Source organism: Camelus dromedarius, chromosome 11 (assembly GCF_036321535.1).
Source record: "Camelus dromedarius isolate mCamDro1 chromosome 11, mCamDro1.pat, whole genome shotgun sequence".
In the NCBI taxonomy this organism is placed as follows: Eukaryota; Metazoa; Chordata; class Mammalia; order Artiodactyla; family Camelidae; genus Camelus; species Camelus dromedarius.
The window spans coordinates 22,674,800-22,691,640 of record NC_087446.1 but is presented as its reverse complement, the minus strand read 5'-3'; the positions used below and the strand labels follow the sequence as shown (position 1 = coordinate 22,691,640).

Sequence of the window (16,841 nt, the reverse complement as noted above, 5' to 3'; positions counted from 1 at the left end):
CTCAAGTTATTTTTTAATTTCAGCTTTGATTTCATGATTGACCCATGGTTTTTTAATAGCATGTTGTTTAATCTCCATGCTTTCCTTTTTTTCTCCTTTGTTTCTCTGTAGTTGATTTCTAGTTTCATGGCATTGTGGTCAGTAAAGATGCTTGACATAATTTCTATCTTCTTAAAATTGTTGAGGCTTCTTTTGTGCCCAAGTACATAATCAATCCTAGAAAATGTTCCATGTGCTCTTGAAAAGAATGTATATCCTATTTTTGGTGGGTGTAATGCTCTGAAAATATCCACCAAGTCTAATTTTTCTATTGTATTATTTAATTTCTCTGTTGCCTTATTTATTTTCTGTCTGGAAGATCTGTCTAGTGATGTTAATGCAGTGTTAAAATCTCTGACAATGATTGTATTCCCATCAATTTCCCCCTTTACCTCTGTTAGTAGTTGTTTTAAGTACTTAGATGCTCCTATGTTGAGTGCATATATATTAACAATTGTAATATCCTCATCTTGTATCATTCCTTTAATCATTATAAAATGTCCTTTTTCTTTATGGCCCTTGTTTTAAAGTCTATTTTGTCTGAAATCAGTACTGCAACACCTGCTTTTTTGGCTTTTCCATTTGCATGGAATATCCTTTTCCATCCTTTCACTCTCAATCTATATGTGTCCTTCTCCCTAAAGTGGATCTCTTGTATGCAGCATATTGAAGGTTCTTGCTTTATTATCCAGTCTGCCACTCTATGTCTTTTGACTGGAGCATTTAGTCCATTAACATTTACAGTAATTAATGATAGATGTGTGTTTATTGCCATTTTGAACTTATTTTTGCAGTTGAATTGGTATATCGTCTTTGTTCCTTTCTTCTTCCTTTTGTGGTTTGGTAATTTTCCTTTGTATTATCTTGGATTTTATTTAGTTTTTGTGACTCACTTGTTATACCTTCGTATGTTTTTATGTTACTAATTGGTGCTCTTTTGTTTCAGCTTAAAACAGTCCCCTTTAACATTTCTTGCAAAACCAGTCTAGTGGTAGTGAACTCCTTTACTTTTTGCCTATCTAGAAAACTCTTTACCTCTCCTTCAATTCCAGTGGACAGCCTTGCTGGGTATATTAATTCTTTGTTGTTTTGTTGTTGTTGTTGTTGTTGTTGTTGTTGTTGTTGTTGTTTTCTTTCAGCATTTTGAGTATATTGTACCACTCCCTTCTGGCATGCAAAGTTTCTGCTGAAAATTCTGCTGATAGTCTTATGGGGTCCCTTTGTACATACAAGTTGTTTTGCCCTTGTTGCTTTAATATTATGTGTGTCAGTGTGGGCCCCTTTGTGTCTCCCAGATCTGGATGCATGTTTCCTTGTTCTGGTTAGTGAATTTTACAATTGTAACATTTTCAGGATTCTACCTTTTTGATTGAAGTATAACTGACTATATTAGTTTCAAGCGTGCAACATAATGATTTGATACTCATATATATATTGTGAAATGATCACCACAATAAATCTAGTTAATGTCTGTCACCATAGTTACCGAAAATATATTTTTTTCTTGCAATGAGGACTTTTAAGATCTATTCTCTAAGGTTTCAAATATGTGATACAGTATTATTTACTATAGTCACCATGCTTTCTATTACATCCTCATGACTTATTTATTTTGTGACTGGAAGTTTGTACCTTTTGACTACCTTCATACATTTTTTCCACTCCTCACCCCCCACCTCTGGCAACCACTAATCAGTTCTCTGTATCTATGAGCATGGTTTTGTTTGTTGTAGATACCACATTTAAGATCATACAGTATTTGTCTCCCTCTGTCTGACTTATTTCACTTAGCATAATGCCCTCAAGTACATCCATATTGCTGCAAATGGCAAAATTTTGTTCTTTTTAATGGCTGAGTAGTACTCCAGTGTGTGTCTGTATGTGTGCGCGCACGCGTGTGTGCATGTACCACATCTCCTTTATGCAGTTTTCTGTTGATGGACACTTAGGTTGCTTCCATATCTTGGCAATTGTAAATACTGCTGCAATGAACATTGGGGTGCACGTATCTTTTCAAATTGTTTGTATTTTCTTCAGAGAAATACCCAGAAATGGAATTGCTAGACCATATGGTAGTTTTTGTTTTTTTTTTTTTTGAGGAAACTTCCTGCTGTTTTTCATAGTGACTGCACCATTTATATCATCATCAACATTGCACAAGGGTTCCCTTTTTCTCCACATCCTTGTCAACATTTATTATTCGTGTTCTTTCTGATAGTAGCCATTCTGACAGGTTTGAGATGATATCTCATTGTGGTTTTGATTTGCATTTCCCTGATGATTTACTGATGAGTGTTTTTTCATGTGCCTGTTGGCTATATGTCTTCTTTGGGAAAATGTATATTCAGCTCTTCTGCAAATTTTGTAGTTGGATTTTTATTGCTATTGAGTTATGAGAATTTTTAAAATTATATTTTAGATTTTAACCCCTTATCTGATAATTTGCAAAAATTGTCTCCCATTCAATTGGTTGCTTTTTCATTTTGTTAATAGTTTCCTTCAGTGTGTAAAAGGTACTCAGTTTGATGTAATCCCACTTATTTATTTTTGCTTTTGTTGCCTTTGCTTTTTGGAGTCAGATCAAAAACTAATTGCTAAGACCAGTGTCAAGGTGCTTACCACCTATTTTTCTTTTAGGAGTTTTATGGTTTCAGGTCTTTACATTCAAGTCTTTAATCCATTTTGAGTTAAGTTTTGTGTATAATGGAAGGCAGTAGTCTAGTTTCATTTTTTTGCATGTGATTGTCCAGTTTTCCAAATATCACTTATTGGAAAGGCTGTCCTTTCCCCACTGTATATTCTTCACACTCTTTTGTTGTAAATTAATTGACTGTATATTTTGGACTCTATTCTGTTCCATTGATCTGTGTTTTTATGGCAGTCCAATACTGTTTGATTATTATAGCTCTATTGTGTGAAATCAGGGAGCATGGATTCTACTTTGTTTTCATCATAAGGTGTTTTCAAAATGCTCATTTTGAAATTCTCTTCTTCCATTGAAAGCAGAGTTTCCCTTTTGTCGTAATTTGTGTCTAAAAAATGCTGCTCATATCAAAAGTTCCCTACAGTGGCCATTATAATTCTGCATTATCTTTGGTGAGATCATCCCATTTAGAAAGTTAAGTACATGAATTTGGGATATATTAGAAATACTTGTAAGAAGCAGGAGTCCTTCCTGTAGGAAGAAGCATGAATTTAACTTTTGATTGACACAAATCCATGAGTGTTTAAGAACATTTGATCTTTTGACTGCCAATAGCTTGGCTCTTATATTAGCCATTGAGCTTTCTATTTTTAATTGGCTCCTCTATATAGTTTCAATTTCCTTTTCCAAGTATTCTCTGTCTCCATTCATATTCTCATTTCCTTCAGTGCTTTTATCATTCCCTTTCTGAAGTCATGATCTAGGAGACTGTTGGTCTATCTCATTGTTCATTCTTTAAGGGGACTTCTTTTGTTTGTTTAATTGGGAGTGCTTCCTCTGCTGCTTTTTATTTCTCTGGCTCTATGAGTTTAGGAGTATCAGTTATCTACTGTGGTCTCGAAGGGCTGTTGTTTTTTATGTTTGTTTGTTTTTATTTAGTCCTGTGTAGACTATGTGCATCTAACAGTTTTGTTGCGATGGCTGTTCTTACTATGAATGGTTGCCACATCTTTCTTCCATGTGTGTTGGCTGTTATCCCTTTGACTGGGGGTGTGGTTGGTGGGGTGGTGATCAGAGCCTGCCCTGGTTGTTGTTGTTGAGAAGGGCCTCTTTTTTTTTTTTTTTTCCTCCTGTGGTTGCCACGGCCTTGATAGGAGCCAAGTCTGCTCCTCTATTGCTGGAATAGAGGCTTCTGGACCACTTTCTGAGCTGTGGTGTGTGTAAGCAGGGCTGGAGCGTTTCAGCTGGGAAGAATCACGGAGTGGACCTCCACAGGAGCTGTCAACTGGGAGGTGCTGTCTGTCATTTGTCGTGCTGGGTTACAAAGTGCTCTTTGATACTGCCTTTGTCTCTGCCTTAGCTACAGGAATGTCAGCCACCAGCTCTAGTGTCCCCCAGGTTCTGGGTCCTAGGAACCACCAGTGCAGATCTGCCAATGTGAAACATTAGGACCCACCATGGGGAGCGTACAGTCACACACCTGAATCTGTGGTGCACCACAGGGTCAGTGCAGACCCTAGCTCTGCCTCTGCGTATGGTATGGAAGGCAGCCTGTTGTAAATACCCTTACATGCCCCCACCATGTGCCAAAACTCCGCTCACTGCCTGTTCGTCCACAAGGCACAGGTCCATCAAGGATCCAGAGATAGCAAATACATCCTTTCTGCCTAGGGTTGTAAACAAATCTCAGTCCCGCCTGTGAAGTTTCAGGGCTGCTGGGTATGGATTCAGCTTTCAGCACCCCCTCCATGCAGCAGTGATGGCTATGACCCAGCCCCACCTCTCTTCTCAGGAGAACACACCAACAATGGAGCCAAGGGGAGAAGGCAGCTATGGCGCAGCTGCATTGCGCCCCTCCCCGCCACGCACACCAGTAGTGGTGCTTTTATGGGGGGTCCCGGCTGTTCTGTTCTGCACACACCCTAAGTCAGAACTCACACTGCCCTCCAGTCCCCTGAGGCTGCCTCTGCCCGGTTCCTCACCGATCTCCAGCAGCCAGTCCCGGCTTGTCCCTGCTGGCTAGCGTCTAGGGCCAGGGATCACAGGGACCCTCCATGTCAGCTTCCCTTAGTTCTGTCTACCAAGCAGTTGCCACTTTCTCCTCCAAACATTGGAAGCTCCGCTTCTGTCCCCGCTGGCCTCCCGGTTGGACTGGGGGCATCCAGCATGAGGGTGCCTTCTCCCTGTGCTGCTCCCTCCCTGCAGGACGGGTCCTGCACCAATTTTTTGTTTTTTCGAGAATCCTCCTGTATTTCAAAGTGAGAGATACTCTGCCATAGTTCAGCAGGTGTTCTGTGCAATTCAGTGGGTTTGTAGATGTAATTCTGAGTGGATTTGTGGGAGAGGACAAGCTATGGTTCTCTCTCTACTCCACTATCTTGGCCAGTCTCCACAGCTGTAATTTTTAAAATGAGTTTTCTGCCCCATTCTCTCTCTCATCTCTCTAGGACCCCTATAATGCAAATGTTACTCCATTTGATGTTAGCTCATAAGTCCCTTAAGTTACCTTCTCTCTTTTTCCTTTTTGTTGCTCTGACTAGTATGTCCTGCTGCCCTATCCTCCAGTACATGATCCTTTTTTCTGCTTCATCTGCTCTGCTATTGAGCCCCTCTATAGTTATTCTTTAGCTCTGTGACTTTTATTGGAACTTATATCTTATATTTTCTGTTAAAAATTTAACATCATTCATTCTGCTGCAGAAGTTGGTTAGCATCTTTATGACCATTATGTTGAACTCTTTAAGGTTTTTTTCTAAAAATTTTATTTTGTTCTATTCTGTGTGACTTTTTTGCATTAGATAAAAGAGCCATCTCTCCCAGTCATTAAGGAATAGTCTCATGTAGGATATGAACCTTATCACTCAGTACTGTCCTAGCTCTTGGTTGTCTCTCAGGCTTCTTGGAAAATTACAAGGTTTATTTTGTTTATAGTGACTCACAGAAGATGAGGGTGTGCCAAGACCTGTCAGTGTTGCAAAGGGAAGGATTCTCTTTATATGTTTTCAAACTCCTTATTATAAAACAAATACTAATTTCATTTTTAAAGTATTCTTTTAAGTATTTAGTCTTTTAAAAATATTCTTCCCATACACCATATAAACCATCCATCTGTTTTTCACATACATTTTCTGCCATATTAATCTCAGACTGCAAACAGTTATCCCTGTTTAACAGAGGTAATTTATTGACTCAAATACAGGCCTATTATAAATGACTAAAACAGCACCTAACTTCTTTAAGTAACATAATTTTTTATTAGAGCAAAATCAACAACAAAAAAGAATTAGGTCATACCAGAAACCCTTAAAAAAGATCTGATATTGTGTTACACAAATGAAAACATTTCACAGTAAGCATCACAAAACAAGTCTTTTTGACTTGAAATGAAAAGGGTGCATTTTAGCAGGTAATTTATAGAATAACTTATTCATACAGTTAATATTTCCTGCTCAAGATACATCGGTATCTTCAATTATTCTTTAAGTACTCATAATAAAAGTCCTTATCTATTTTATTTATTTGTTTGGTTACTATACTCACTGAGGAATTGCCCACAGAATGCCTTTTAAGTATTTAGCTAACAAGAAGAAAATCAGGGTAAGCCTCAAAATTTCACTCCTGATATAAAATTGTCAAGTCAGCAGGAGTAAATTTATGTCAACTAGAATGTGCTTTTATGCTTCTTCAGAGTAAGCTATGTGAAAGAGAAGGGAATGCTATTAGTGTTCCCTCTGACACACTGAGTGGTTGATTAGAGAGAAAAGGTCTGAGATCTCTAGCTGCATAAAAACTAAATGAATTAGTCAGGATGTTCTCTTGTTTCTAACACTACACACCCAAAGGTCTGACACAAACAGTATTTTAGTTAAATCAACTGCAAAAACTTTAATGGAAAAATCTGTAGCCTCTGTACTTTAAGGAAATATTACTTATTCTGGAGTAGATCAGATATGCTAGTCAAAGTAATAGTATAACTGTAAGTCTTACTATCTATTACCTGTTTAATAGAAGAGGAGGAGTAGGGGAAGAAATCAAGGTACGGGCACAGAGGTGTCATAGAACTTGCCCAAGGTCACACAGCTTCAAACCTGAGCAGATTGACTTCAGAGCTGAGACTGAAAATGGAAATCCTATAAGCAAAGATACAAAAACAGGATTATGAGACTTGGGTGTAGAATAATATGTTGATCTTTTATGCTTTTTTCTTCAATTATATGGATTTTTATATAGGGAAGTTGACATGACAGGGATAAAAGTTGGTTCCAACATATGGAAGATAATAGAGACCATGGAGGGCTTTCCAGCAGAGAAATAGCAAAATCAAAGTGGTGTCAGGGGAAGGTATAGGTCAGTGGTAGAGTGTATGCTACAGGTCCTGGGTTCAATCATGTGATGCCAAGGTTATACTTAACAGCAATTCAAAATTTAAATAAAGGCACCACTTAAGATATGGGAGCAGTGAGTTTGCTTTTGAGAGACAGCATTACTCCATGGCTCCACTCACAGACTTATGGTAATGGGTCACTTTTTGGCATCTGTTACGTGTTTCATGAATCTGGGACTGTATAAGTACTTGGATAGACTTCTTAGATAACAGATATAATGTGAATCCAAACTAATGTTAATAATACACTGATTTAATTTCTTAATTTAAAAAATTAAATATCCTTAAAGTCCCACCATTTTCCATTTCTACTGTGACCAACCTTAATCAATCTGCTATAACCTCATGTACCAGAACATCAGCTTCCCTAATAGTCTGTTTCAGTCTCCCACCTTCTAATTTACTGTTTTGTCTCTGCAACTAGAATTACATGATTCTCCTCAGCGTTTCTCAGTGACTCTCAATAACTTACCAGCATAATTTCAGACTTCTCAATCTGCCATTTAAGACTTTCCAAAGGGTCCCTCAACCTGTCTATTGAGTGTCTCTCTTATTACTATATGTCATGGCCAGGTGATTCAGCAGGATGATTATCTTGCTTCCTCTCCCTGTGAAGAGACATGAAATGTGGGAATAGACATGCATTTGATTCTCAGTCATTTTGATCTCCTGAGCCACACTTTGCCATTCTGTTAAAATGGGTTTTTCGTACTTCACTCATCTAGCTATTATAAGGATTAAAATAAGTCAAAATGAACTAAAATACATGCATTTTCTTCAACAAACATTACTGTGTTCCAGGATTGATACTAGGTACTGTGGCTACAATGACATTATTTTAGAAAACGATATATATTTTTAAAAATGGACTGTTAGAATTTGAGAGAGTTTAGTAAGTATGCCCATTTTCCCCTCCTAAACCAACTCAGTTACAGAAAGAAGCCAAAGTATCGATTCTGTTACTGATATAACTGTGCGAGAAGGTAGTTTAGTCTTAGAGGATGGTAGGACTGGCCTTTGGACTATGTCTGTATAGGAATAAACATCAAATGCCTATCCTATCTGAGGGATATTTTGCTCTGAAAAGGGGACATATTTGCCCAGGAAAGCTGTATTCCATTTATTGTGTGATGGACTTAGCCAGTCCTAGAGGGTACTATATACAATCTACATCTTTAGGCAGGGATATTTCATTAAGTTGTGTTTAAATTCCTGGCAGAATCCAGTAAAAAACATCTACTACCGTTTCTATTTCACTGTTGGACTAAGTAGTAACCTAATTAATTTGGCCTTGTGCTGACCATCCTTTTGCTCCATCCCTAAACAGTCTGTTTATTTCCTTATCTTTAATACAGTTCTATCATTTGCCTTATCTTTGATGGCTTCCGTCACACATCTATTGAAATTTCCTGACATGCCTCAAAAAATGTGGTGGAGAATAACAGTCACATCTACTATATAAATTGTTCCCAAATGCAGTTCTGAATTGCCGTATCTTTCAGGAGTGTAGACCAAAATTAGATTTAGCAAACAAAGTCCTTTCCCTAAGGACTTTCCCATTTATAAAAATTTCCCATTTCAGTCTCTGGCTGTCATGTAAGTCCTCTATAATTTTGTGATACCATATGACTTGTCTTCCAAAGAAGGACTCTTCTAAAGAGTAAGACATGGTTGTATTATTGGTCACACAATAACAAGACAGTCCCAGACAGGATACCTACTTTACCTAAAATTAACCATACACCTCTAAAGTCTCATGTGTCTTTTGTAATGGACAAACTGAGTCAATATATGATGCAGAAGCAAGACACATCAGTCCTTTTTTCTATATATCTATTTCAATTAGTGATTCTTAGAGTTCTTGGATAACAGGTATAATGTAAATATAATGTAAATGATTATACTATACAGTTTATGGTTCATGGGAACTGACCAACTACCTAAGTGCTGGATCTAGACGTGTATTTCTTTATATGGTATTCATCTAAAATCTCTCCTAACGTCCCAGGATTTAATCACTGTGGATGTACACAAGATGGGCATGGCATGATTCTACCTCTATCAATTTGGTTGTTGTGCAAATCTACAATGATTCTTAATTCAATTAGACTCCTGACAATTACTAGGCTCAGAGGACCTCACAAACCTACCTCCTCCACATTCAGATTTAAATGTACCTCTTTGACAGCCTGAGAATCCAGAACCTCTTCAATCTTTTAATCTTAGAAAGTTAAAAAAAACCCAGTATCAATAGTGAAGTCTCATGGATTTCACTTGTTTACAATCCCCCGAGTATAAGATGGCTACCCCAGGCTTAGTAAAGTGCCAGGACCATAGGTCTGGTCTGCTTTCTTTCTCAGTAGGAGGTTTATGTTATCCCCTTTAACAAGTTCAAAAAAAAAAAATGTTAATTTTTCCTGAGAGTGAGGTAATTTATACTTACAGTGGACACTCAAACAACATGGGCCCACTGACATGTGGATTTTTTCCAGTACGTACTTACCATGGTACTACAGGATCCCTGGTTGGTTGAATCCACACATGAAAAACTAAATTTATACATGGATTTTCCACTGTGTTGAGGGTCAGTGTCCCTAACCTCCACACTGATGAAGGGTCAGCTGTAGAGCAAGTAATTCTTCTGGCAACATTCATAGCTTTAGAATGTCAATAACCCCAGTCATTTACTCACACATAGTGCTCTGCCTTTATCCAAGCACTCACGTGTATCTTCAGTTTCCCAAGGCCTCTGAATTCTATCAACTTTATTCTATTTGTTCCCCCCTCCCCTGGAAGGAGTGCTCATCTTTTGGGTCCCTCTGATCGATATTCCTGCTCTCTATTTAGAAACTTGGACATGTTAGTATTCTTAATTTCTATTTATCAGTCCTTAAATATATTATTTCAATATATGGCTTTTTTTTTGCCATATAGAGTTGGCAAAAGTAAGTGATTTAAAATTTATGAGTACTAATCATCTGGGAGTATTCATTTTGAGCAACATTAGAAGACTGACAATCCATTTCTGAATTAAGTTACTTTCCACTTGGGCAGACAATCCAAGCAGTGCACATCATACAAATAAAATGTGAGCATAACTCCCCAATGTGACCCCAGGTCCTTACAGAGACTGCGTAAAGTTGAATGGTAAATGTAAGCTGCTCTGAGTAAACAGCCAGATCCGAAGTATGAAGAACACAGAACACAACTACTTACACCATTAGACTGGGTGATAGACCATTTCACATATAAAGTTTCTTTTGCATCTCATTTCGTGCATTAGGAGGCTAACACTGGGCCTGGCTATGAACTACCCCTTGTAGTTCAAAAAGGTCTTACCTTTCCTGGGTAGTTATTCCATCTAGAGGAAATTCGCTCATTCCAAACTCTAATCCAGGACTTATTTCTACTAATTGTGGCCTTGCCTGTTTCCCCTTTAGTTTTACATCATGCTCCTATAACTTCTCTTACATTTCTAATTCCATAAATTTCTTGAACATTTTTCCTCAGGGCACAAGCAACCTCTGCATTTCAATAACTGAGTTACCTCAAAACTCACCCAATAATGCTTTCAGTATTTTAAGTTGTTCAAATGTTATGTATTCAAACAGTGGTTCTTTAATTGGCTTTCTTATGAGTCTTTTATCTGCAACTTGACACAGTAAATGTCAATGTGGGGGGAGTTTAGTGTTATTTGGGTTATTTATTCCAGGCTTCCCATGAGATCTCCTTTTTCTTACCTTATTGGATCTTTTTGAGTTATCACTGACTTCCCTAAATGAACAATTAAAATTTACTTCTTTCTAATGATAGGTCCATTAAGGAGTTAATATAAAAAACTATATAATAAACAGCTTATACAACTCAATATCAAAAAAAGCTGAAAACCCAATTGAAAATGCATAGAAGGCCTAAATAGACATTTTTCCAAAGAAGAAATACAGATGGCCAACAGGCACATGAAAATATGCTCAACATTGCTAATCAGAAAATGCAAATCAAAACCACAATGAGATATCATCAAAAGGACCACAAATAACAAATGTTGCCGAGGATGTAGGAAAAAGGGAACCCTTGTGCACTACTGGTGGGAATGAAAATTGGTGTAGCCACTATGGAAAACAGTACAGAGGGTCCTCAAAAAACTAAAAACAGAACTACCAGATGATCCAAACATTCCATTCCTAGGTATACGTCTGAAGAAAATGAAAACACTAATTTGAAAAGATACATGCACCCCAGTGTTCATAGCAGCATTATTTACAAAGCCAAGAAATGGAAGCAGTCTGTCAACAGATGAATATATGAAGAATATGCAGCATATGTGTATATATATATATATATATATACACACACACACACACATATATAAAAATAATGCATGGTAATACTACTTAGTCATAAAAAAGAATGGAATTTTGCCATTTGCAGCACCATGGATGGACCTGGAGGGTATTATAATTAGTGAAATAAGTCAGAGAAAGACAAATACTGCATGTTATCCCTTACATGTGGAATCTGAAAAATGAATATAACAAAAAAAGAAACAGACACACAGATGTTCAGAACAAACTAGAGGTTGCCAGTAGGGAGAAGGAAGGGGGAGGGGGTGAGATATGGTTAGGGACGTAAGAAGTATGAAATACAAAAATACACTATACAGCACAGGAAATATAGCCAATATTTTATAATAGCTTTAAATAGGGTATAATCTATAAAAATTTTGAATCCCTGTATTCTACACCTGAAACTAATATAATATTGTAAATCAACTTTACGTCAAGAAAAAGCACCATAACAAAACAAAAAAAAGTAGTTTACTACTTTCTAGCATTATTTTTAAAATAACATCTAGGTGTAATTTTTAAAGCATGTATCTTTTATTCTTTTAAACATAGGAGACTTGAAGTTTTAAAGCCAATCCTATTGAAGTTTATTTTTTTCTGTATGCCTCCTAAATGTATTCTTTACTATTTTCATAACAAAAGCTTTTTAAAAAATTACTGTAACCACCATTCTCTCTCATCAAAAGCAGTGGTCCTCAGCCTAGGGAGGTGACTGGAAACGTGGGAGACTCTTTGTGTTGTTACAATGACTGAGGGAATACTTGGCATTTGAGGGGTTGTCACCTATATTATCAGAAATAGGATTAGCCCTCACATTGGAACTCTATCCTGCCTGAAATGCCACAAAGTATGCATCCATGGAAAAACACTCATCTAAAAAAAAAAAAAATCAGCTTGTTTAATCTAAGTATTTTCATTCTTTGTATGATAGGCTAAATTCCCAAACTGAGGTACAACAGATACAGGCACATTTTACTGACTTGTTTTGCATTTTGGTTTGAGTGATTTATCTCTCTTTCTATCATTTTTCTAATAAGAAAATATTCTCAGTGATATAGGGTTCCAAGGTAGTTGTATCTGTGGTTAATAAAGCCCTGTGTATTTTTGCGGGTAAAGCCACAATCTAGTTTCCAAGTTTCACAACCACTATTTCTAAACAGTTAAGAGTAAAGTTTCAAAGGGAAGAGATAGCCTAGTCTGTAATTTCTATGTTAAAAGTCCATTGGTCTTAAAAGAAGATAATCATTTAATGGAAAAAAACATTTTGTAGTGTAAGAGACATGGGTGAAAAACACAACCACAGGAACCAAATGAGTCTATCAATGAATCTTAAGATACTCAGAAGCTAATTTTAATTGGTAAGACTCTTCTAAGAATGACAAAGTCAAAGAAACATCAGAAGAGGATTCTGGGAAGGTAGCAGAGTAGGTAGTACCAAGAATCTGTCTTCATATCTGGACCATTCCACTAGCAGAATCTATTTAATGTAGTCATTTGAAACTCTGGAGGCTGTTGAAGGCTTGTAACTTCTAGGGGAAGACTTGGGTGGTACTGGAAAAGCTATACATAGCTTGCTAGAGCCAGGATGGGCAAAAAAGGACCCTCTTCTCCTAATATTGGGGATCTTTACTATGATTGCTGCTTCTGATCACAGAGGAGCAGACAAAGAGGTAGACGGTATCTTTGTTGTTGCACTGTTTCCCATTGATGCAATCCCCTCTCCCTCCAGCTAAAGTGACTTCCAGGGGATTTAAAGTTACAGCACCCTTTTTCCCTCTTTTAGGAGGGAGACTAAAAAAAACATGGACATTCAAAAACAATTGCATATACCAAGAAAATTAGAAAGTGATTGTACATGCCCAGAAAAAGAATGAGCAAAGACATAATGAGACCTTAAGTTAACATCTCAGGCTGATCCTCAGAGCAGAGACACTCTATAACAATCAAAATAACAAAGCCAATGACAACAACAGAAGTAAAACCTGGGGAAGGTAGAGAATCTGATTTCCAGAGTTACCACAATATTAGATTCAAATGTCCAGTGTCCAACAATAACAAAAAAAATCACAAGACGTGCAAAAATAGCCCAATCAAGGAAAACAAATAAATCACAAAACTACCCATGACAAAGACCTAATGGCAGATATATTAGACAAAGACTTTAAAACAACTACCTTTAAAACACTCAAAAACTAGAGACATGGAGAATATCAAGAAAATGACATGTGAACAAATTAGAAATATCAAAGGGATAGAAAACCTAAAAGGGAAAACCAAAAGTACATTCTGGACCTAAAAAGTACAATAACTAAAATAAGAAATACACTGGAGGGATTCAAAGGCAAATGTGAGCAGGCAGCAGAAAACCTGTAGAACAATGGAAATTATTGAATCTGAGGAACAGAAAGAAAAGTACACAGAACCTAAGGGACCTGCGGGATAGCCTTACGCAGACCACACACTCATCATGAGAGTCCCAGAAGGAGGAGAGAAAAATGGCACGGAGAGAATTTTTGAAAAATAACGGCTGAAAACTTACCAAATGTGACAAAAGATATAAATATCCAAGAAGCTAACAAACTTCAAGATGAAATCAAAGAGAACTATACCAAGGCACATTATACTCAGATTTTCAAAAGCCAGAGAGAGAATCTTGAAAGCACTGAAGAGAAGCAATCACATACAAGGGGATCTTCAACAGGATTACCAGCAGATTTCTCATCAGAAAATTTGAGGGTCAGAAGACAGTAAGCCAACAGGTTTTTATTTCTGCACTTTGAATATATCAACCAAGAGTCCTATATACAGCCAAATTGTCCTTCAAAAGTGACAGAAATTGTAACTGTCCCAGATACACAAAAGCTGACGGTGTTGTGACCACTAGACCTGCCCTGCAAGAAATGCTCGAGGGAGTCTTGCAAGGTGAAATGAAAGTATAATCATCTGAAGCCATATAGAAAAACAGGAGTCTCAATACAGGTAAATATGTGGGCAATTATAAAAGATATACTTGTAGTGATTGTAAATATGCTTTTCAAGAGACTGCTACACGTAACAGAAAAAACAGCAACTATTAGTGTAAAAGCTAATATTATTATAACTTTTGTTTATAACTCCAAACCTTGTTTTTTACATAAAGGGACTGATGCATTTAAAAGAATTATTAGTGCCTGAGGGCACATAGATAGAGATGCACTTCTGTGACATCAACAACCCAAAGGGGTGGGGAGAGAGCTGTAAAGCAGAATTTTTGTATGTTATTGAAGTTAAACTGGTATAAATTCAAATTAGAGTATTACAATTTTAGGATATTAGTTGTAATCTCCATGGAAAACACAAAAAATAGCTATAGAATATATACAAAAGGGTATGAGAAAGCAGTTTAAACATTTTACTACAAAAAAACAAACAAATGAAGGACAGTAATGCAGGAAATGAGACACTAAAATGCTGTAAATCATATAGAAAATAAGTCGCACAATGACAGATATAAGTCACTTATTTGAAATGACTTTATAAATAAACTCTCCTAGAATGGACAGAAACATGAGATCCAACTATATATGTTGTCTACCCTGAGATCCACTTAAGATCCACAGACACAAACAGTTTGAAAGTTAAATGATGGAAAAGGATATTATATATCAATAAAAGATTCAATATAGTAAGAATATGTAACAACTATAAACTTTTATGAACCTAACAAACCATCATAATATATGAAGCAAAACAGAACTGAAGAGATAAACAGACACTTCTACAATAATAGTTGAGGACTTCAATAATGGCTAGAACAACCAGACAGAAAGTAAATAAGTAAATAAAGGCAAAGGACTTGAATAGAATTTTCTCCAAATAAGATGTATGAATGGCCAATAAGCACATAAAATGATGCCTGATGTCACTATTCATTAGAGAAATGCAAATCAAAACTATAACATACCACCTCACATCCATTAAGATGGCTACTATCATTAAAAAAACAGAACACAAATGTTGGTAGGGATGTGAAGGAAGTGGAAACCCTGTGTCCTTTTAGCAGGGGTGTAAAATAGTACAGCCACTCTGGAAAACAGTATGGTGGTATCTCAAAAAATTAAAAATGGAATGATCACATGATCCAGCAATTCCACTTCTGGGTAGATACCTAAGAGAACTGAAAATAATGTCTTAAAGTGATATGTGAACACCCATGGTTACAGCAGCATTACTCACAATGGCTTAAACAAGGAAGCAACACGAGCAGCCATGGACAGATGAATGGATAAGCAAAATGTGGCATATGCATAAAATAGAATATTATTCAGCCTTTAAAAAGGAAGGAGATTCTGCAAAATATCATGACATGGATGAACCCTAGGAACATTATGCTAAGCAAAATAAGTCACAAAAAGACAAATCATGTATGATTCCACTTATATGAGGTACTTAATTTAAGGTCAAAATCACAGAAAGTACAATGATGGTTATTAGGGGTTTGAGGGAGGAGAGCATTGGGACATTGTTTAATGGATATAGAGTTTCAGAAGAGTCATGGGGATGGGTGGTGGTGATGGTTGCACAATAATGTGAATGTGTTTAAAACTACTGAACTGTGTGCTTTAAAATGGTTAAGATGGTAAATTTTATGTTAAGTGCATTTTATTACTTACAGTAAAAATAAAATAGAAAACAGTCTCATGCCAGGAGGATAGCACACCACATATTCTACAGGGACAAAGGTTCTGTGTTCAGGTCCTTTCTAGAACTTGTCTTACATCTCTTCATCTGGCTGTTTTTTTTTTTATCTTTTAAAGTATCTTTTTATATAATAGTGAGCTAGTAGATAAAAAAATAAAAAATAGTATATCCAAATATACCCATCCATTTAAATTCACCTACTATAGCTCCAAACACAGCATCTATCTCTAGGTGCTATTCGGTCTCTCAGTTTTGTTCCTTGCCTATTTCTCAAATGTTACAGTAATATACCAAAATGTTAGAAATAAGTATTTTTTCAGAACCAACTGGGAGAGAAATATTAAAAATCAGTATTTTTTCTTTTTCACTATTAATTTGTTGGAGAACATGAACAGCATGAGATTAATATGGGTTAACTGGCTCTTGAAACTCTCATCAGTTTTAAGATAGCCACAGGAAATTTTATTTCCGTACAGCAAACACATATTCCGAGTAGCTGCTCACACTAGTCTGAGGTGGAAAGGGAAGTCAGAGACCAACTACATAATGCATATATGTTTATACAGAGTATCTCCACCTAACTGAAAACTACGTACTGATGCTTGTCATTCCACGCTATGAAAGACACTCCTTCATGAGCGGTTCTGAGTGCTGTTCTGGTGAGGAGACCTTTTGCACAATATCAATGTTATGCTAAGTCTTTCTACCTTAAAAGCTGTAAAAGACCAATGCGTATCACAAAATTGTA

The 16,841-nt window shown here is 36.6% G+C and overlaps 1 long non-coding RNA gene across 1 annotated transcript in view; it reads right to left on the bottom strand.

Moving 5' to 3' along the window:
• Nucleotides 1-7,651: 7,651 nt before the first annotated feature.
• LOC135322529 (uncharacterized) overlaps nt 7,652-16,841 on the bottom strand; it is a 316,505-nt gene continuing 307,315 nt past the window's right edge. The window contains exon 10 of the long non-coding RNA XR_010383142.1: nt 7,652-7,675. This is a non-coding gene — a long non-coding RNA (uncharacterized LOC135322529). The remainder of the gene's footprint in view (nt 7,676-16,841) is intronic.